Raw genomic sequence first — 21,347 nt, forward strand, 5'->3', positions numbered from 1 at the left:
TTAGCAGTCTCTTTCCCACATTTTTTGGCAGCTTTATGGATTATTCTTTATATGTAAAAAGCTCCATTTTCTGCAGTGCATAAGGGATTAATTTACTGTTGAATCCTCAGTACTGCAGAGTAATTTGTCATTATTTTGAGAGTCAGAATTTTAAGCATTCCACAGGTTTGGTTTTAGATAGGAAGCACTTTCAAAATTGCATCTGCTCCTTTCTGTCTCAGTTTTCCAGTGAAAATGTTTGGCCATCATGCTGATGGAAAGGGAAACATCTGCAGTTTTGTGGAAACCTTTCAAACCAAAAATGAATCCTGTGCTTCCACTGAGTGGTAACATAAAGAGTAATTTTTAAGTCCCTTTTCTGTGTATTTCCCTCAATACTTTGATCATTCTGAGCAGACTTCGTTAAGACAACACCAATCCCACAGTTTCTTTGGGAAGAGGATGTGGCTTAACAACCCTGTGTATACTCTGGCTTTCTTAGGATCCTTTCCAGGGAGTTTCAGAGGGATTTGCTGGCTTTGGGAGAGTGGTGAGACCTCTGGATCTCCTCACTCCTTGGGCAGGAGTGTGCTGGAGTTACCACAGATCCATCCATCCCCTCTGGCCTCAGTTTGTGGGGGAACATCTAAGATCTAAGTCAGTTCTTTTTGCTTCAGGCAGAGGAATATCTGTGAGATCAGAGACAAGCCTCTTGCAATCCCTAAGAGGTGGCACCATCCCTGGTGTTTTGCATCCTGGGAGTGGGCTGTGCAGTTCTGATGCTTCTCCTTGTCCTTTAACCCACTTGGCATGGCATTTCTGTCTGGTAAAAGCTGGCTGTGGGTGCCTGGTGTGTGCTTCTGCTTGTACCTGTCCAGGCTGTCAGGAGCATTGATTTGGGATGTTAAGCCCTCTCAGAGCTATTTTTAAGTTATTCCTGTGATGCTGATTTCCCTGACAAAAATAGGTGTCACATCAGCAAGCAGGGCTTGATGCTTTTGAGCCTGTGGCTCTGTTAAGGATGTGCAGGATTACAATCTTTGTTAATATCTGGTCATTCCCCTCCTTATGGGCTCGAATAGGAGCGTGGATTTGGTTCTGCAGGTCCCACCCAGGGGGCTGAGCCCATCTTCAAGGTCATACCTTTTCCTCAGCATCCTGCTTACACAGATGCCTTCATTAGCCTCTACAAATAGCTGCTAAATCCACATGTTCAGGCTGGGGAGATGGTAATTCCTCATCTGGCAGCTTCTCTGAGTAACCCCCTTGCTAAAATCAGCAGCAGGGCCGTGGAAGAACCACAGAATCATAGAAGAGGCACAGGGAGGCCTCTGGACTTGATATTTTTCATGCATTCTGTGTGCTGCCAGAGTGTTTTTAACCTCCACTGAAGTCATTTCATGCCTCTGTAGTTCTTTGGGGTTTCAGTGTATTTATAGAAGCTGCTTTTTCAGGCACTGCAGTAAAAGTGATGGGAGCATCTGGTTAAATCCATCACAGCTTGTACAACAACCTCCGAGCGGCTGTTTGATGAAATGGGGGGAAAATAACCTTGGTAATTGAGCCTCTCCCCCTTTAGATGATTACACCAGTATTTTGAAGGCTTTAGATATTTAATGCCATTAGAATGCCATGAGTGTCACTGCAACCACATCAGTCAGCAGTGGCATCTGAGACAACAGAGCCACGTCTCGGCTCAGGCTCAGCCCCTCCTCGGCTCTGAGGATGTGGAAGCAGGAAAGCTGTGATTTCCTGGGATCCATGCTGGGAAACCTGCCTGGGGTGGTGTTGACAGCAGCATCTGTGTGCAGTGACAGGGCAGGGTTGTGTGAGGACTGTTGGGCAGGCCACAAAAACGAGGAATATCCTCCCTGTGCTGGCACGGAGAGCTGACCTCGTGCTTAATCTGTCAGTCTCTGGGAAGTGATGCCCGGGGCATTTGGGTGGGGTTTGTAGCCCTGCCAGTCTCCAGTGAGGCCAGAGCCACTTATGGAAACGTGAGCAGCACATTTCTATTTGGGGAGCCCTCATTCCTGCAGTCCTGAGCTACTGTAAGTGCTTTGAGGTCAGTGGAGCTGGGTGTGTTACCAGCTGAGCACTTGACCTGGTGCTGGGTCAGTCCCTGAGCTCACTCAGTACACAGCAGGGCTGCAGACACTGGTTTGCCTCTTGTTTTCCAGAGGGAGTGTGGATTTACCTTTAACTCCCCTTGGAAGAGATTTGGAGCAAACCCAGCCACTGCTCTGTCTCGTTCTCTTACCCCATCTGGGTCCTACACCTGAAGTTTTGGCTCCTGTGACCCAAACTCCCACATAGACATATAGAAGGAAACAACCTGGCTTTGGATCTGAGTGTTCTCAGAGGGATCTGGCTTTGGGGAACGTGGTGAAGCAGCTGAGATTCCCTTCCCTTGGCCATCCTCAGACACGTTATTCCTCAGCTGTCCTGTTGGGAAGGGCAGTTCCCTGTGTTACTCTTGTGCTTGTTACCCATTGTTGTGGGCCAGTGTGAGGTGAGGGGTGTGGTGACTCTCTGGGATATTTGTTTTCCAGCGTGTCTGAAGGCTGAGGGTAAACCAGATGCAGCAGCAGCACCAAAACTTGGCTTAGATTAGATGTGTTGGGAGTTGTGTGTAGATGGAGACTTGTGGGCTGGATTCCCTCAGGAGATGCTTTTGGTGTTCTCTCTCCCTCTGCCTGTTCTGGGACCATCCCTGAGCTCCAGGTGCATGTTGGGGTGTGAGTTACCCCATTCTGCATTAGTGCCAGAGCAGCAGCCTCAGAGGGGTTACCCTTACTGATCAAACATCCTTATCTGTGCCTCCCCAGGCACTTGGAGTGCTGGAAATCCATCCATGGTGTGCCCTGCCTTCCCTGGGAGCAGCTCCCACCCTCCTGTCTCTGTTCCTGGCCAGGTGGGTGCTGTGGCTGCTGAGAACTCCAACGAGGGGCTTGGCTGGGCTTTATTTTTCACTTGGCTCAGTCACTGGGCAGGTGATGATCCCCACGTGCCCCAAGGGGCTGGAAAATGGTGGTTTAGGAATCCAGAGAAAACCCCTTCCCTCCCCTTCATTTCCCCTTTCTCTTAGTCATCATTTTATAGAGACTTCCAGAGGATTTTCTTGGAGCTTTTGGCCTCCTGGTGTTCCAGCTGGTACTTTATAGACCACGTTGTGTGTATGGGGACCTTGAGATGTCCAGTGCAGTGGGACTGCTGTGCTGGAATCTCTTCCTATCCTTTACACAAAAAGTGAGAATCATCAGTGACAAAGGTTTTTCTTTTCTATAGGGAAGTTCCTGGGATCTTTCCCTTCTTCTCTTTTTTACTGTTTTTCCTTTTTTCTTTCTCTTCTTCCTTTTTTCCATTTTAATGTGAGCATGTATATCAATAAATGAAAGTTCCTGCAGGCATCATACTTGGTTTATTTTGTTCACACTGAGTCTGAACTGCAGGTGTTGGTTATTCTGGTTAGTTCTTTGGAACAGCACTAAAAAAACTCCCCAAACCCTGCAGAATTTATCAAACAAATGAGGCTGTGCATTTTGTTTTCAAAATGTTGTATATCTGAATGTTTTTGGTTCAGTTTTTAGGCCAGCTCTGATAAACCTGTTACCTTTGCTGGGGTTGTAGGTGATGGTGTGTGGGAGAGAAGCAAATGGATCTGTCACTGACACTCCCCTCCCACTCCCTTCTGGAGAGAATTCCCAGCTCCTCTTGCAGCTGAACTGGCCTTTTTTCTCCCAGCTTTAGGTTATCTCAGTGACAGTCACGAGCTGGCACTTGTTTGTGCAGAGATTTAGGCTGAGAGGACCCTGAGTGTGTCCTTTGGGTGTCCCAAACTCTGTGACACTCGTCAATAATTATTTGTAAAAGCTGCTGAGGGCAGAGATGCTTCATTTTGTTCTTCTCACTTTGGAAGTTTCTTTTTAACTCTGTCGTGATTTCCTCAGAGCAGGACACACATTCCAGCCCCAGGCAGAGGAAATCTCATTAAGTGAACACCATGGAGGGGTTCAGGAGCTCAGGGCTTGTTCCTCCCTGTTTGTCTGGGCCAAAGTGGAGCACTAGAAATGCCAAGCTGGGTTTGCTTTGGCAAGCAGTGATTTATGGTGTGGAGTCAGTAAACATGTCTGCACATGACTCCTTTGGGAATGCACAACAGTTGAGCTGGGGAACCTGCCACAAAAACTCTCATTCCTTCTTATCCTGCCCCAGAGCCCGGGGCCACTGGCACGTTTTTGGTCCTGTTCCCAAAGAACTGGCTGCAGGCAGGGATGGGGTAGAGCAGAAACTCTCAGGGTCTTCAGACCCAGGGGAAAAAAAAGATACACTTCAGTATTATTTTAAAAAAACAAAACAGTTCATATATACTTGTGTGTGAGTACAGGAGGGGCAAACATCCTGGCTTTTATTGGGAATTGTGTGGGAGCAGGAGCAGGGCAGGGACCTTCCCCTGTGCAACATCTCCAGTCCTGGGGCAGTCACTGCATTGAGGGGAAGGGGAGCTCTGTCCAGGGAAGGGGACAGAGCTGGGAATGGGTCTGGAACACCAGCCCAGTGAGGGGCAGCTCAGGGAGCTGGGAGGGCTCGGCCTGGAGGAGGAAGGGGAGACTCAGCAGGGACTTTATTGCTCCTGGAGGGTGGAGCCAGGTGGGGATCAGTCCCTTCTCCCAGGAAACAAGGGGAGGAATTTAAAAGCTCTGTACATGTGGCACTTGGGGACATTGTTTGCTGGTGGCCTTGGCAGTGCTGGGGAAATAGTTGGACTCAATGGTCTTAAAGGTCTTTCCCAGCCTAAAGGATTCTGTGATTCTGAGATTGTGTAAAGCTCCTGGTGTGTTAACACTGGCATGGTAAGGCAGGACATAATTCCTAATACTGGGGGCTTGCAGTTCAGAAGGAGCAATGTCACATTAGCTGGGGGTTTGGCATCCCTGGGACAGCTGTGGGGACATTAATCTGATTTCTCACTGTTCATTTGGCAGAGGGATGTGGCAGGATGCACCAGGAGGGAGTCTGTGACTCCTCATTCCTAAAGACTTGAGCTCTCTCAGCATCAGCTCTCCAATGGAAAGTTAAGGGGTAATGTGTAGAAGGCTGCAGAGGGAGCAGAAATTATTACAAATAAACCTGTTCTGTCTGTAGGAAAATGGAGTAGCCAGAAAATGAAACGTAGATAAATCCAGCTTAGGAACTAGGTAGGCTTTTCCTGAGAAGATAGGAAATCATTGGAACAATTTCCTGTGGGGTGCTGTGAATTATTCCAGTTCACTGGAAATCTTTAAATCATGGTTGGCTTTTTTTTTCTCCTCTGAAAGTTATACTTTCCTTAAATTGCAGCTTTTGGAGCAGAATCAGGAATTCACTAATTTATTCAGCAAAGTCAACCAGCACAGGCATCCTTGCATTCCAAAACAGGCAGGCTCCCTTTGGATGTGGAGCCTGTGGAATTACCCTGGTGTGGGATTTGCCTTCTCAGGTCACACTGAAGGGGAGGTGATTTTGTCTCTACTCCACTGGCATTCCTGTATCTAAGTCAGTAGAAGGTAAACCCACACCTGCCCCAGCACTGAAGGGCCAAATGATTTGTGTGCTCTGGGCAAAGGGGAGAGAGAAAAAGGAGGAAAGGAAAGTGGCTCCTGGTAACATCCAGCTGATTTCCACCCTTTCCCTGTGGGTCTCGTTCCCCACCAGGTGGGTGCAGAGGAGTTGGGATGGCACAAAAACTGTGGGAAATGAGAATGATGGAGGTGGGAAATCAGAATGATGGAGGTGCTGAGCTCATAGCACATCAGAACGCTGGGAGGATTAATTACAGATGGGGCTGTGGCAGCTCAATCAAGGGCCTCTAATGTTGTGTGAACTTCATTAGACAAATGCTGTGGCAGGGCTGTGATCTATGAGAAATGGGATAGGATGACGAGGGTAGGAAAGGAAATACTCTGCAGGAAGTTAAAAAAAATAAATCTTCAGTTTCTAAATCCACTGAAGCAATTTCTTCTACCTCTCATGCTTTAATGGTGGAATTTTAAACCATGAGCTTTTAAACTTATTATCTGGTAAAGCCCTGGTAGCCTGAATTAATGACAACTTTCTGCTCATGTCTGCTGGAGTCCCCTCTGTCAGCAAATCCTGGTTTATCTGATATGCTAAACCCTTCCTGGTGTTTGATCATTTCTTTTTCACCTGTGGAAACCAGAGGGGAAGGAACACAATCAACGTGATTGTGGTGCTGGGTTAGGTTCCAACTTGGGCTGCTCTTTGAATCCAAAAGTTAAGCATTTCTGTTTGCTGCTGTCACGAGTGGGATTTTCTAATTTAAAGCAAAGCCCAAGAAATGCAAGTTCATGCCCTGGTAACCTGAGGGTGTTGTTTCACCTCTCAGTGAGTCGTGGGTACCGTGTGCTGGTGCAGAAAGGGGTGCTCATGTTCTCCTGCCTCCCTCAGAGGCACAGTCAGGGAAAAGGGACTGTCCTCTGCTGCTTTAGCAAGTTAAATCTGCTCAGCAGAGAGTCCCCTGGGGCTGGGAATGAGAGCCCCAAGGAGGGAGTTCACAGTGGGATTAACTCCTCTGCAACTTTGTAATTTCACCCTGAGCACCTCAGTTACTGACCGAGGGAGGAACTGAACGGCCAATTAAATGAACTGACCTTTTACTTCCCAGCCAGGGAGAGTTAACCAAGGAGGAAAAGCCAAACTGCTGCTTTGAGGCAGTTCTTGGTGGCCTGTGAGAATGTGCTTGGTTAGTTCAGTTGCCTGTTTGGGATTGGAAAGCCGAGGCTGTGTTGGACATTTCTGACAACACACAGGGTGTCCCTTGGCCTGGCTGAGCAAGGGAGTGGAGAGATTGTCCTAAAGGAAACTACAGGAGATCCAATACCCAAGGGAGTACCTTTTTTTATTATTTTCCCTCATAATAACCCTGCTGTCTCTCCATCCTCTCCCAGATCCTTGTCTGTGGACAGGACTTGTGTAGCTCTCTCAAGATCAGGAACCTAATTGTAGACTGTGGATTTGATTTAGGGTCCTGATAGTGGTTTGATTCTGTGCTGTTTTAGCTGCACAGGGGCTGCCCAAGCCTTGTGAAGAGTCACCTGAATTCAGTGTTTTTGGAGGGCAACACTGAACAATTTGATGCATAAATTTACACCCAGGAGCTTGACTTTACTATTATCTCTTTTGGAAAATGTGTGTTCATAGGGGAAGTGTTGGAATTCTTAGAATTTGTCATAAAATGCTGCAAAATTCCTTTTCCTTTTCCTTTCCAAGCTCTTCCCCTAAGGCAGACCTCAGTGCTGCTCTGGAAATGCTTCTTGCAGTAGGAAACCCAACACACAACCAGACACTGCCTGTTCTCCCCTCCCTCTCTCCCTTCTCCTCGGGAAGGGCTCGTGTGTTTTGTGCTCTCTGGGATTCACCCTGAGCAGTTTTAGGAAGCTGAGGAGTGGAGTATCAACGGGATCTCTCTTGGCTTGTTTTTCAGGCAGGAGGGACGTGGCTTTCCTCAAATCCCAAGCTGGCCAAGCCACTGGAGTACCAAAAATAACAAAACCCTGCGAGTCCAAACCCAGCCCAACTGCAGATGGCTTGGAATGGGGCTGAGCTTGAGCCAGTGGGAAGATGGGTTGGTTTCCTTGGGGGTTTTATCCCTTTTTCCCTCCTTATCACTCTGTGCAGCCCCTGGTTTGGGACAGGGCTTGTGTTTCCAAAGGAGGATTTGCTGCTGGGTGAGACAGGCAGCTCAGAGGGGAGCACTGCCTCCCAAATCCTGTCCCCCCGTGTTCCCTGTTCCACTGGCAGCCCTGGTGGGGAGGTTTCCAGGGGCCCAAGGCCACTTTGCAGGCATGACAGAGCTGCAACCCCACCTCCTGCAGCTCCTGGCCCACCCTGCAGCCTTCACACCCTTTGCCTTGAACTTTTCCACTCGGGTTTTTATGGCTCTGTCGTTCCTGTGCCTGCGTGCACCAAATGATAAATTGGTTTGTGGCTCTTTTCCCCAGGGAAGGAGGGATTGCACCTCCCTCCTGGCTCTCTCGCTGTTCTCCAGGTTTGCAGAGCCTCCTAAATGAAATTACTGAGGTTAGAAAACAAATCCTTGTTTGCAAGTGCAGGGGGTAATTACGGTTTGAACTGTTGCCTCTTCCCTCCAACCACTACCCAGCACTTGGCTTCAATAAACATCAAGGGCAGAGGCTCTTTTATGTGAGAAAAATAATTACAAATGGCTCTAAAATCACAAATTACAGGAGAGTGCAAGTTTTCTGAGCACAGTTCCTGCTGCAGGAAATACTTTTTAAACTGTGGCTGCTGTTTCTGCACGACTGGAGTGCTGAGTGGTTTAACCAACAGAGCTGCTTTCAAATCCTAAGTGGTTTCTACAGAAGCCATAATGATGGAAAGGCCTTAATTGCATATTTTAAAAAGAAATATGTCTTTCTGTTCGTGTGTAGCTCTGAGTTTTATTTTAGGAAACAGATGTGTGAACACAAGGGAGCTGATGGAAGGTGGAGTGGTCAAACTGCAGGGTAGAGGGATCCAATAGTGACAGTCCAGAAGTGCCCATGGACAGGGAGGAAGGACTGACAGACTTACTGAGTCTGGCTGGAGGGTCGGGCCCAGAGAGTGCTGGTGAATGGAGCTGCATCCAGCTGGTCACCAGTGGTGTCCCCAGGGGTCTGTGTTGGGTCCAGTCCTGTTTAACATCTTTATTGATGATTTAGATGAGGGGATTGAGTCCATCAGCAGCAAATTTGCTGATGGCACCAAGTTGGGAGGGAGTGTCGACCTGCTGGAAGGCAGGAGGGCTCTGCAGAGGGATCTGGAGAGACTGGAGAGATGGGCTGATTCCAATGGGATGGAGTTCAACAAGGCCAAGTGCAGGTCCTGCCCTTTGGCCACCCCAACCCCCTACAGCTCCAGGCTGGGCACAGAGTGGCTGGAGAGCAGCCAGGCAGAGGGACCTGGGGGGACTGAGGGACAGGAAGCTCAACAGGAGCCACCAGTGTGCCCAGGTGGCCAAGAAGGCCAATGGGATCCTGGCCTGGATCCAAACTAGCGTGGCCAGCAGGCCCAGGGCAGTGACCCTTCCCCTGGACTCTGCCTTGGGGAGGCCACACCTTGAGTGTTGTGTTCAGTTCTGGGCCCCTCAGTTGAGGAAAGAGATTGAGGGGCTGGAGTGAGTCCAGAGAAGAGCAACGAGGCTGGAGAAGGGACTGGAGCACAAGTGCTGTGGGGAGAGGCTGAGGGAGCTGGGGGTGTTCAGCCTGGAGAAGAGGAGGCTCAGAGGTGACCTCAGCACTGTCTGGAACTGTCTGAAGGGAAGTTCTGGCCAGGTGGGGCTTGGTCTCTTCTCCCAGGCACTCAGCAATAGGACAAGGGGGCACGATGGGCTCAAGCTCTGCCAGGGGAAATTGGAGATCAGAAAAAACTTCTTTGCAGAGAGAGTCCTCAGGCATTGGAATGGGCTGCCCAGAGAGGGGGTGGATTCCCCATCCCTGGAGGTTTTTCAGCTGAGCTTGGCCGTGGCACTGAGTGCCATGATCTGGTAAAGGGACTGGAGTTGGACCAAGGGTTGGACTTGATGATCTGGGAGGTCTTTTCCAACCCAATCCATTTTATGATTCTATGACTGATGTGTACAAACATCTGGTGTCCTGTTTTGTGTCTTCATACCCAAAAGGAGAGAAGGGCTGGAAGGATTAGGGGGAAATAGGAATTAAAAGCTACTTTAGACACTGGTGCGTTTCCATTGACCAAGGTATTTATTTTCCATGTGGGGTTTGTAGCAACACAGCCCAGCCAGTGCTTTTCTGTAGATACCCTGAAAGCAGCACAAATATTTTATTTGATTCTTCTTGAGGTGTCTGTTAAGTGCCTTATTTTGTTTTTTTTTTTAGTGTTATTTTTCCAATCTTTTTAGAGCAGATGATCCAGTTGTGATGCACTGCTGGGTGCTGGGTTTGTCTCTGGAGTTCCTTTGGATTCCCAGAGGAGAAATGGGACTCTGCACATGCAGGCTCTGATCCCAAATGTCCAGTTCAGTTCACTGCTCCTGGAAAACTGTAAAGCATGGATTTTTTTGGGAGGCTTTCCAAAAAATCTCCTGTCAAGACAGTTGGGTGCTTTAGAGTCAGGTGGGTTTGTCTTGCTTTAAGGCTAAATTAGATTTTCTGGCCTTCTGGGGAAACCTTTCCCTAATTTGCATCCCTCTTACCTGCCTTGGACTGTGGGAAGCTCCAAAACGTCTCTAATTAGGCAGAGCGTTGCCGTGTAAAGCAATTAAAGAAGGGTTGTTTCTGATGAGGTCTTGACACCAGCCTCGTGCTGGGAGTGTGATCTTCAAGGAGGAGGGAAGGAAGTGTGGGTGTTACTCCATCCTCCTGGGGTGGAATAGCTGGAAGGGTTGGATGGATCCGGCTTAGCCACCGGAACATTTTCCTGCTTTGGGCACCAGTGCAATTCCTGTTGGCTCGGGGTTATTTCTCCCCAGCTCTGCACGGCTTGATGCGATGCTTTTAATTGCGAGTTGCTACACGTAAATGGCTGGTGGGGATCGTGTAAAAGAATTAAATCCTAATGGCCTGAGCAGATGATACAAAGGCCTGTGACAGCTGGATGGATGGTAATGGTCCCCTCGGTCACTGGACATGTAAACAGGCACTTCACACACCATTTTCTCTGCAACTTGTGCTTAACTCCCTTGTAATTGAAGGACTGGTTGCCCTGAATTCAGCCAGATCCAGAGCAGCAAGGAGAGGAAAAGGAGAGAGGCCGCCTGTCCTGGCTCATGTGTCTGTAAAGTGCTGAACACACAAAGATCAGGTAATTGAGACAAGCCCAGTGTTTGTACAAGGGCATTTCCAGCGGCCCCAGCCTTGGTGGGACTGAAGTTCATCTCGCATGGGGGAGAGGATGGAACGGGGGAGTGCAGAGCAGAGCCTTGTTTGGCTTTCTTGCCCTGGGGGAGAGGATGGAACGGGGGAGGGCAGAGCAGAGCCCTGTTCGGCTTTCTTGCCCTGGGGGAGAGGATGGAACGGGGGAGTGCAGAGCAGAGCCCTGTTCGGCTTTCTTGCCCTGGGGAAGAGGATGGAACGGGGGAGGGCAGAGCAGAGCCCTGTTCGGCTTTCTTGCCCTGGGGGAGAGGATGGAACGGGGGAGGGCAGAGCAGAGAGCCCTGTTCGGCTTTCTTGCCCTGGAGGAGAGGATGGAACGGGGGAGGGCAGAGCAGAGCCTTGTTCGGCTTTCTTGCCCTGGGGGAGAGGATGGAACGGGGGAGTGCAGAGCAGAGAGCCCTGTTCGGCTTTCTTGCCCTGGGGGAGAGGATGGAACGGGGGAGGGCAGAGCAGAGCCTTGTTTGGCTTTCTTGCCCTGGGGGAGAGGATGGAACGGGGGAGGGCAGAGCAGAGAGCCCTGTTCGGCTTTCTTGCTCTGGAGGAGAGGATGGAACGGGGGAGGGCAGAGCAGAGAGCCCTGTTCGGCTTTCTTGCCCTGGGGGAGAGGATGGAACGGGGGAGTGCAGAGCAGAGCCCTGTTCGGCTTTCTTGCCCTGCTGGGCAATCCAAGCAGGGCCCGGGGTGGGTTTGGATCATTGGCAGGACGCGGAGGGAGGAAGGAGATCTTGGCTGGGTGAGCACCGGCGGGAAGGGTGTTCTGCTGGCAGCAATCTGAGAGTGGGAAAAAACGTTCCACAGGTTTGGCAGCTGCCGCCTGTCTGATCAAAGAGCTCTGGGAATGAGAGCCCCAAGGAGGACCCGTCCGGGTTGGGAGTTCACAGTGGGATTAACTCCTCTGCAACTTTGTAATTTCACCCTGAGCACCTCAGGTACTGACCGAGGGAGGAACTGAAAGGCCAATTAAATGAACTGAGTTTTTACTTCCCAGCCAGGGAGAGTTAACCAAGGAGGAAAAGCCAAACTGCTGCTTTGAAGCAGTTCTTGGTGGCCAGTGAGAATGTGCTTGGTTAGTTCAGTTGCCTGTTTGGGATTGGAAAGCCGAGGCTATGTTGGACATTTCTGACAACACACAGGGAGTCCCTTGGCCTGGCTGAGCAAGGGAGTGGAGAGATTGTCCTAAAGGAAACTACAGGAGATCCAATACCCAAGGGAGTACCTTTTTTTATTATTTTCCCTCAAAATAACCCTGCTGTCTCTCCATCCTCTCCCAGATCCTTGTCTGTGGACAGGACTTGTGTAGCTCTCTCAAGATCAGGAACCTAATTGTAGACTGTGGATTTGATTTAGGGTCCTGATAGTGGTTTGATTCTGTGCTGTTTTAGCTGCACAGGGGCTGCCCAAGCCTTGTGAAGAGTCACCTGAATTCAGTGTTTTTGGAGGGCAACACTTTGTCAAACATCACTTTGTCTCCTTTGGCTTTTGTGTGTTTTGCTGGAATTGCTGCTTATTTCCCGGGGGGCTTTAGCCCTGTGACCCTGCAGGGTGGGTTTGTGAAGGCCACCAAGCAGCAGTGACCATCACCCATTACCAGCTTGCTGGAACAGGAGTGGAAAGCTCTGCTTTTCTCCCAGTTTTTCAGAGGTTCCCTGCTGTGTCCTTCCTTGGAATTCGGGCAATTTGCTGTCACACCGGAGCAGCACCCAAGCACCAGCACTGTGTGTGACAGGCAGCTCCTCTGGGGCTCCCAGCCTGCAGAAATCACTTCTCTTATGCCTCTCTATAAAATTTAAATGACATCTGGAAGGAAGGGACTCCCCAGGCCCATCCAGCTGAAATATTCAGGTTGTTTTACATTACATTGGCATTGCCCAAATCAGCATCTCAGCTCTTGGGATGGGATGTGTGACTTGCTAAAATTTAGGGCACAGTGTCCAAGGGAGACATTTGGGAGAGAAAATGTGATATTATTTTTTCCCCTAAGTGTGTTTGAGCTTTAGATTTTCTTCTGGTGTCACACTGGCTGCTGTGGCTCTTTGTTGAGTGCAGTAACTACCTGCAGTCCTTGTCATCTCCTTACATTCTGGGAAAGGTGAAAAACTTAGATATTAAAAGATAAGGAGGTTTTGTAATCTGAAAATAGAGATTCCAGTAATGAGATGGCACCACAATGGCAAAATTGGGATTTTCTTTTTCTCACAGTGTGACCTCCCAAAGCTGATAAGCTTTTGAAAAGGGACAGCAAGTAGCAGAACCCAAAACAAGGGATGTAAAATGGGCTGAATATTAAGAATTTAATGGGGCACGATGGCAATAAGAAATGGAAAAGTGTCAGGGAGAAGAAAGGAGCAATGACAGCAAAGAGCATTGCAGGAAGAGAGGAGGGATGCTTCCCTCTGCCCAAAGCTGTTGGAAACAACTTCTGCCTGCTACAAAAGTTACCCTGGGGTGGCTGATCCTCTGCCAGAGCCGAGTCTTTGGTTTTATAACCCTCTGCTTTCCAGGGAGGGGTGGAACACGACAGGACTTGTCACGTGGCTCATGGGCACTTCAGGCACGGTGTGTGGTGTCTGCAGGCAGACAGGGGAGTGGTGCCCAGGTTAATCACACAGGGAAAGGCAGGAAAATCCTCCGTGGATTGGCTCGTTTTCAAGGCAGGGAGCTCTGAGCTCGGCTCCAGGATTCTGCCTCTCCCTCTTCCTCGCCAGGGGTTGGGAGAGCTCTGCAGATTGATAAGGGGATAAGAAGCAATTTTTTATCCCTTGGTGCTTCCCCCCATTTCCAAGACCAGTGTCTTGGCTGCCTGAGTATCTCAGCCCGTGGGGCCTGGGGAATTTGGGATTTCCCTGGGGCAATCTTTGGCAGGGAGAGCCCTGGCTTTGTGCAGGTTTCATCAGGCATCTTCCATTGGGGAGCTGGGGAATTTTTAGTGTGCTGCCTTAAACAGAGTTCCAGGTTTGCTTTGCTCTGTGTTTTTAGGAGTCTCTCATCCCTCTGAAGCTCCCTGGTGCGTGTTTGGAGGGGAAGATGCTGGATGGCTGCAATTCCCACTGGGTTTTTCCCAAGCTCCTGAAAAACAGACTGTCTTACCAGGACTGCACATTATGGCCCTTTCCTTCCTGAGCCTTAAACAACATTCCTGAGCTGGAAACAGCCGGCACAAGCTGAGGGCTGTGATTTGGGATGTGCTTTGCTGGGATTTGGGATGTGCTTTGCTGGGATTTGGGATGTGCTTTGCTGGGATTTGGGATGTGCCTTGCTGGGATTTGGGATGTGCTTTGCCTTGGGATGGTGCAGCCCAGGAGCTGCTGGGGCTCATCCAGGCACTCCTGAAGCAGGGAATTGTTTCCCTGCAGGCAGGAGGGGAGGCAGCCTGGCTGCAGCTTCTCTCTGGTGACCCACATTGCTTTCTTTTTTCTGTTTAAGATAAAAGTAACTAAAGATGCAGGGAGGAATGTGGCCTCTGGGGGTCAAACCAAATGATGGATGCAGGTGTTTGGCAAATCCATCCATCCATCCATGCTCTTGGAAGAGTGCAGGAAAGAAACTGGATTCAGGAGTCTTGCATCTCCCAGCTCAGCTTTTTCCTTTGCTGGGGGGGAAAAATAAGGGAGAGGAAGGAAAAATACAGCAGAATGGTTTTCTAAATTCCCCAGAATGTTTTTCTAAATTCCCTCATTTTTTTTGTTATCACAAGTTGTGCTTTATTTAATTTAAGTGCTGCTGACTGTAAAAAGCATGGGGAGTAACAAGCAGACAGACACATGGAAGTATTGGAAGCACCAAGGCCTTACTGCTGGGAATTCCCATCACCAGGATCTTCAGGAGAGATGGTTGCACTGAAACAAGGCTTGTGGTTCGAGTACTTGTAGTTCTGGGCATATTCCTTTGTGCTTTGCTGTGGTGTTCTTAGAAATGAGATGGGGGAACCTCTCCTCCCTCTCCATCCTGGACTTGCCACTCCCAGCCCATTCAGGACAGAGAGCACTTCCCTCAGGAGTGTTTCTTTGTTTCCTAAACCTCTTTATTCTTCAGGGGAGCTGTGAATCCTTCAGGGTACAGGCAGCCCCCAGGTGTGGGATTCTCCCCAGACTTCCTCAAAAGCCTTATCAGGTGTAGAGGTGACCTCAGCACTGTCTGGAACTGCCTGAAGGGAAGTTCTGGCCAGGTGGGGGTTGGTCTCTTCTCCCAGGCACTCAGCAATAGGACAAGGGGGCACGATGGGCTCAAGCTCTGCCAGGGGAAATTGAAGTTGGAGAGCAGGAAAAAATTCTTTGCAGAGAGAGTGCTCAGGCATTGGAATGGGCTGCCCAGAGAGGGGGTGGATTCCCCATCCCTGGAGGTTTTTCAGCTGAGCTTGGCCATGGCACTGAGTGCCATGATCTGGTAAAGGGACTGGAGGTGGCCCAAGGGTTGGACTTGATGATCTCAGAGGTCTTTCCCAACCCAATCCCTTCTATGATTGTAGGATCCTCCAGGACCAGCGTTAAAAGCATTGTGAAATGTTTCTTAAACCCTGTAAAAACTACCTGAGCAAGATCTTGGAAGGTGGGATTTCCTTCTTTGAGGGGGAAAAAAATAATTGAAAATGCCTGGGCTTTGTGACAATTAATGTGCTTCCTACCTTCCTCAAGAAGTAAGGGAAGATTGCAAGGAAGGATCCCACGGTATGACGGTGTCATTATTAAATTCGTAATTAGGCAGCAATTATTTCTAACCAGGCGTGAATAGCACGAGAGGAATCAGCTCCCAGCGTGTGAGTGAGCAAACTCCAGGCTGGCAAACATCCCCAGGAGCACAGAGAGGGCTTGGAGGAAAACTCTGTGCTCCTCCTGTGGCTGGGGGAGAGCAGGCACTGCTGCCTGGGGCCTCCCACAGCCCAGGGATGTGCTTGGAGGAACCTACTGACAGCCACTCCCCTCAGCTTATTAAGGGAGCAGAATTCAAATGGTTAACAAAAGCACATCCTCAGGTGTTGTTTTCTGTAATATTCAGCCCGTTCTTGCTGCCTGAGGGTGGAGGGAAGAGACCTTTTCTCCCCCAGCCTCTCCTTAAGGGCTGCATATGCTTTGCCTGTGCTCAATATTTCATGGAGCAGCTTGTGGAGATGGAGGCAGCACCACAGTGAGGGAGCCAAGTGCTTTGATGTAAAACTGTCCCTTTGCTAAACGATGAGCACTGGAGAGATTTAAGAAGCACCCAGTCTGTTTTCAAGAGTCTAAATAAGTGTTTATGCATGTGCTCTCACTTACCCTTCCTTCTCCTGTCCCCATTATGGGCTTGCCATAGAAACTGTTCCCAGGCTTTTACCGGAGATTTATTCCCTTCCTCTGAGAAGGGGGGGAGAGAGAGGAATTCACGTTCAGGAGCTGTAGAGGTTGTGGTGCCCTCTGGCTCTCAACTTGCTTCTCTTCTGGACAGTGATATTTTGTAAGGTTGGTTTTTCTGTGGAAGAAAAACTGTAGTAAAGGGAGCAAATTGAGAGGTGGGCAAGGTACGGGTGGGGATTCCTTTCGGAGCAACTCCTGTCACCTCCCTGGCTTGGTGTTGGAAGTCAGAGACTCCTGGAACAGAGGAAATGAAGACAGTCAGCAAAATTCCTTATTCTCCAGGCTTTTCCTCATCATTTTTGGTCAGTACTGTAGTCTTTGTGCACCAAGATTAATGACTGTGCAGGGATCCTCTTTCCCTTTTTAAGGAAAGAGAGAACGACTGTATTAATCTGCTGCACAGGGCGCTGAGATGGAAGATAAGGACACAAAGGGTTGTACTTTCTGGGAGATCACTGTGCTTGGATCCACAGTGACAATAATAGGCTTGGGGAGGGTGTGTAATTCCTTGCTTTGCAAGGATACCCCCTAAATATCCAGCCTGGAATTGGAGTTTCCTGTGTATCTGCTGAAGTGGCTTGCAAAATTGCTCTGGAGTGAATTGCTGCCTTCAAGAAGGAGAATTAAAGTTGTGTTTGACCCAGGGTGGTGCTTCTGAGGGTTTGTGGCTGGTACTGGAGGAGATTCCCTTTCCCTGCTGGATCAGCTGGCTGAGCTGCAATGATTTCCATGGTCTCGTGGGGTTTTTTGTTAGGAATGGGGTAAAAGTTTGATATCCATTCAGAAGTCATTTTTGGGGAGGATGTTTGCACTTTGCCAGGAAATATTTGAGTAAAAGGGGAAAAAAAAACAGCAGGGGGACCCCAAAGTGTTTTTTCTGGATGCTGAGGAGCATTGCTGGAGTGTGCCAACCAAAAGGCATGAACCTTCCTAAAGGAACTGCTCCCCAAAAATGGCACCTGTTGGTCTAAACAAAGATTCCTGTGTCCTGATTGGAATCCTGATTAGAACAAATGATTTTAAAGCATGGCTTTAATTTCTCTACCCTGTTTGCTCAGTGCATTTGATTCTTTTTAGGCCCTTTTCTAGGATAAATGTTACAGCAGCACCTCAGTGTTGGAAGAATAGCTTGGAATATTCCTCCCATCCCTGCAATAGCTTAGGACTACTGGGAAATGTTGTTTTTAGACTCCTGATTTTTACAAGGCTGGTACAACTGGTTGACTTGACAATTACAAGATGCAGAAAACCAGCAGATGAGTGAACTGTGAAAACAGGACTTTGTTTTAGTCGTGTAACTTTTTAATTCCTTGGTTGGAAGGAGGGGAAGATGAGCGGAGCTCCCAGTTCCTGAAGCAGCGTGTTCCTGGTACTGGGTTGTTAATCAAACCCTCCTCTTTTCTCTCCTAGGAGTGTAGGGCCAAAGCTTTCCACTGAGAGAAGCTGCCTTTCCATTTGATTTGTGAGGCTGATGCATTCCTATGTTGTGCTGGAATAAGCCCTTTAAAAGCCCATTGTCAGGGAGTTTCTATTCTATTCCAGTGCAAATCAGATCTGAAATCCTGCTCTGCAGCAGGAACAGCTGCCCATTGCCCAAGATCCATCGAGCCCAGCCTGAGGGGACACCTTGGGGTGGCTCTGAACTGCTTTCCTCTCTTCCCGGCGCCGTTCCTGGCTGTCCCACAGCCCTGGAGCGCAGCCCTGGCTCGGGTTTGTCCTGCCAAGTGCCTGCCAGTGCCAGGTGCCTGCACTGGGAATGGGAAATGCTGCCAAGGCTCCTCGCTTGGCAGCCCCGGGGTGATGCTGGTAATTGTTACCACCGTGTAATTGCTCTGGGCTCTGCCTGCCAGGGCCACGAAGCAGCCTGGCATTCCTGCTCCAGGACACACGATCCCTGCCTTTCCCGACCCGGTCCCTGCCTTTCCCGACCCGGTCCCTGCCTTTCCCGACCCGGTCCCTGCCTTTCCCGACCCGGTCCCTGCCTTTCCCGACCCGGTCCCTGCCTTTCCCGACCCGGTCCCTGCCTTTCCCGACCCGGTCCCTGCCTTTCCCGACCCGGTCCCTGCCTTTCCCGACCCGGTCCCTGGCTTTCCCGACCCGGTCCCTGCCTTTCCCGACCCCGTCCCTGCCTTTCCCGACCCCATCCCTGCCTTTCCCGACCCCATCCCTGCCTTTCCCGTCCCCATCCCTGCCTTTCCTCACCCCATCCCTGCCTTTCCTCACCCCATCCCTGCCTTTCCTCACCCCATCCCTGCCTTTCCTCACCCCATCCCTGCCTTTCCTGTCCCCATCCCTGCCTTTCCTGTCCCCATCCCTGCCTTTCCTGAGCGCAGGGAGGGAATTGGGAGGGGAGTCCAGCCCGGCCACCCTGTCCCCAGAGTTCATGGCCCCAACCCAACCCAGCTGGGGTGCAAGGGAGCTCTGGGGATCACCTGGTTAAACCCCCCTGCCAAGGCAGGGGCACCTGGGGCAGGTGGCACAGGGACACATCCAGGTGGGTTTGGAATGTGTTCAAAGAGGGAGACTCTGTGCCCTCACACAATCCCAGACTATTCTGAGTTGGAAGGACTCACAAGGACCATCGAGTCCAACTCTTCAGTCAGTGGCCCACACAGGGGATTGAACCCATGACCTTGGCATTATTGCAACCAAGTTTGAACCAACTGAGCTCATCTCAGGGTCCCTGGGCAGCTCTGCCACCCTCATGGAAAGAAGTTCTTCCTGGTGTTGAGGCAGAGCCTCTTAAGTTCATGTCCATGGAGAAGTCTGGCATCATCCTGTTGGAGATATTTGTATGGGTTGGTGAGATCCCCCCTCAATCTTCTCCACACTAACCAGGCCCAGCTCCTGCAGTCTCCTCATAGGAGAGATGCTCCAGACCCCTCACCATCTTTGTGGCCTCCACTGGACCCTCCCCTGCAGCTCCTTGTCTCTTGAGCTGTGGGTTTTACTGGCTCCTCATCAAAGCAGGGGGGTAATTAGTGGGGTGCCTGATAAGCAACAGCCTCCCCCCGGGGTCTGGTGTGGCAGTGCAGATTTGCAGCTTGGCTCCTGGCTGACATGAAGTGTCCCAGCACCTGTGACATTGCAGGGACCGAGGGATGTTTTCAGGAAGCCAGAAAGGGGGCACAAAGCAGCTGCTGTGTGCCTGTGATTTCCCCAGTCAGTGCACCAGAACAGCACTCAGACTGTTATCTGGCACGGTGATACCCCATTTCAAGCAGCATCTGATTAATCTACTGAGGGTTTTTGCATATTAATAGCAGGCTCTGGTTGTTTTTGATTTGTTGGGTGGGTTTGTTTGTTTGCTGAGGTAGAGGAGGAACAGGTGCAGCTGTCTGAAGTGATGAGAGGCAGTGAAGGTTTAGGTGTTTCTGTGCTCTGGTTAATGTGTCAGTGTGACAGCAGCCAGACATGAGCTCTCACAGCTGCTCTGGGCTCCCTCCCTGCTGCTCTGCTCTTTGTCTCTTTAGCTTGTTCTCTGCTTCATCCCTTCTTTGCTTTTGCTGCTGGTTCTCTTCTTGCCTCCTTTTCACACCATTTTCCTGCCTTTTTCTAAATCCTTATCTTGGTGTTTTAATATTCAGTTGAATGTGGTATCATTTTTTCTTTTGATGTAGGGAAATCCAAAGAATTAATAAATTATAATGGCACTATTTGGCTTTTAAGGAGTGCTTTCTGTCTTCAAAGTGCACAGTATTTCATTATTTATACTGTTAATTCTATTAGTACTCGTAAGGAAAAAGCCCCTTGAATTGTTATTGATGAAAATACACTCTCAACAGGATTGGAATTCAGTGCTTAAATGGCAGCAGGTAATTTGTCCACTGAGGTGCAGGGCCCTGGAGGAGCTGTCAGGTGGATTTCCAGCAGTTCTTTCTGTGTCTGCTGACAAGTCTTGCTTTATGTTTAAAAAAGAGCTTTAAAGTGTCCTTGTAAGTGTGGGGTGAGGACTAACAAAGCCTCCCAACGTGCAGGACAGGTGGGTGGGATCCACACTGTCCAGACTGGAGTCTGGGTCTGGGGCAAAGAATCTTAAGGTACATGTTGAACTGTCCAAAGACCTGCACACTGAGCCCCAGGAGCTGTGTGGGAGACTCTCATACCCCAAAAGATCAGGTAGTAGTTTCCTGACTATTAACTGGGTTCTGAATTTTGAAAGGACTGCAGAGACCTGTCGGGTTTGATCTGGTGCCTGGCAAAGGGAATTCACTGATGTGTGTGGATGCTTCCAGGGCTACCCTGTGGATTCAGGAGCAGGTGATCTGAGCCCAAAGGGAGAAGAGCAAAGGAGAGGGTTTTCTTACCAGAAATCTGAGCACTTAAGTCTCAGGATGTGGGTAAGGATGGCTCTGTGCTGACCTCGTGCCATGTGAGTCCTTTGGCCGTTATCCCACTGTAGAAATTTTTGGTTTTATTTTTTAGTAAGTGAGACTGGCCGTGGGAGAAGGTTTAGGAGAGCCAAGAGATGAGGCACTAAATCTGCCCCTTCCTTTCCCACTCCTGGTTTCCCTGCAGGGAGCTGCCAGTGGTAAAACAGAGACTGCTGCTACAGCCAGTGGGATGAATTAACTCCAGTGTGTGTTTTAGCTAAGGCTTGGCACACACATGACTTAACTTGAATTTCTTCTCTAACTGTACCATAAATCTGCTGGCAGGGCTGATGTCAAGGTTTCTGTTCCACAGCCTTGTGTCAGCAAGCAGAGAACCAGCTGAATTCCAGAGCAGGAATTTCCACCCCTCTTTGCCCTCTTGGTGTCTTATCCCAAAGGGCTGTGCCCGTTCTGAGGTCAGCACTGCCACCATCATTCCTTCAGCAGAGAACCTCCCTAAATATCTGATGCTGCCAGAGAGTTTGGAACCTTTACCACAGGAGAGGAGCACGGATTGATGGGGATGAAATGCTTTTGTAAAGCAGGGAAGAGACACAAGGATTTTTGAGCAATGTTTCTTCTGGGTGCTGCAGATTGACATTCCAGCACCCAACAGCTTGTGCAGAAGTGCCTGAGCAAGTGGCCAGAGTTTTCAGGGTTTTTTTCCTCTCATTAAGTGGCTTAATGGGCCTTTAAGGCACATTTCAGTATTTTATCATTATGCTTAACAGTTTCAGTAGTTGGCTCCAAATGTGCTCATAGTAGTCAACTGTTAA

At 49.6% G+C, this 21,347-nt stretch overlaps 1 protein-coding gene across 1 annotated transcript in view; it reads left to right on the forward strand.

The window, feature by feature from the left end:
* Positions 1-21,347, forward strand: part of FRAS1 (Fraser extracellular matrix complex subunit 1) — a 116,661-nt gene that overhangs the window by 10,155 nt on the left and 85,159 nt on the right. The gene's annotated exons all lie outside the window — the stretch shown is intronic.

The sequence above is a fragment of the Pithys albifrons genome, chromosome 5, assembly GCF_047495875.1.
Source record: "Pithys albifrons albifrons isolate INPA30051 chromosome 5, PitAlb_v1, whole genome shotgun sequence".
Classification (NCBI taxonomy): domain Eukaryota; kingdom Metazoa; phylum Chordata; class Aves; order Passeriformes; family Thamnophilidae; genus Pithys; species Pithys albifrons.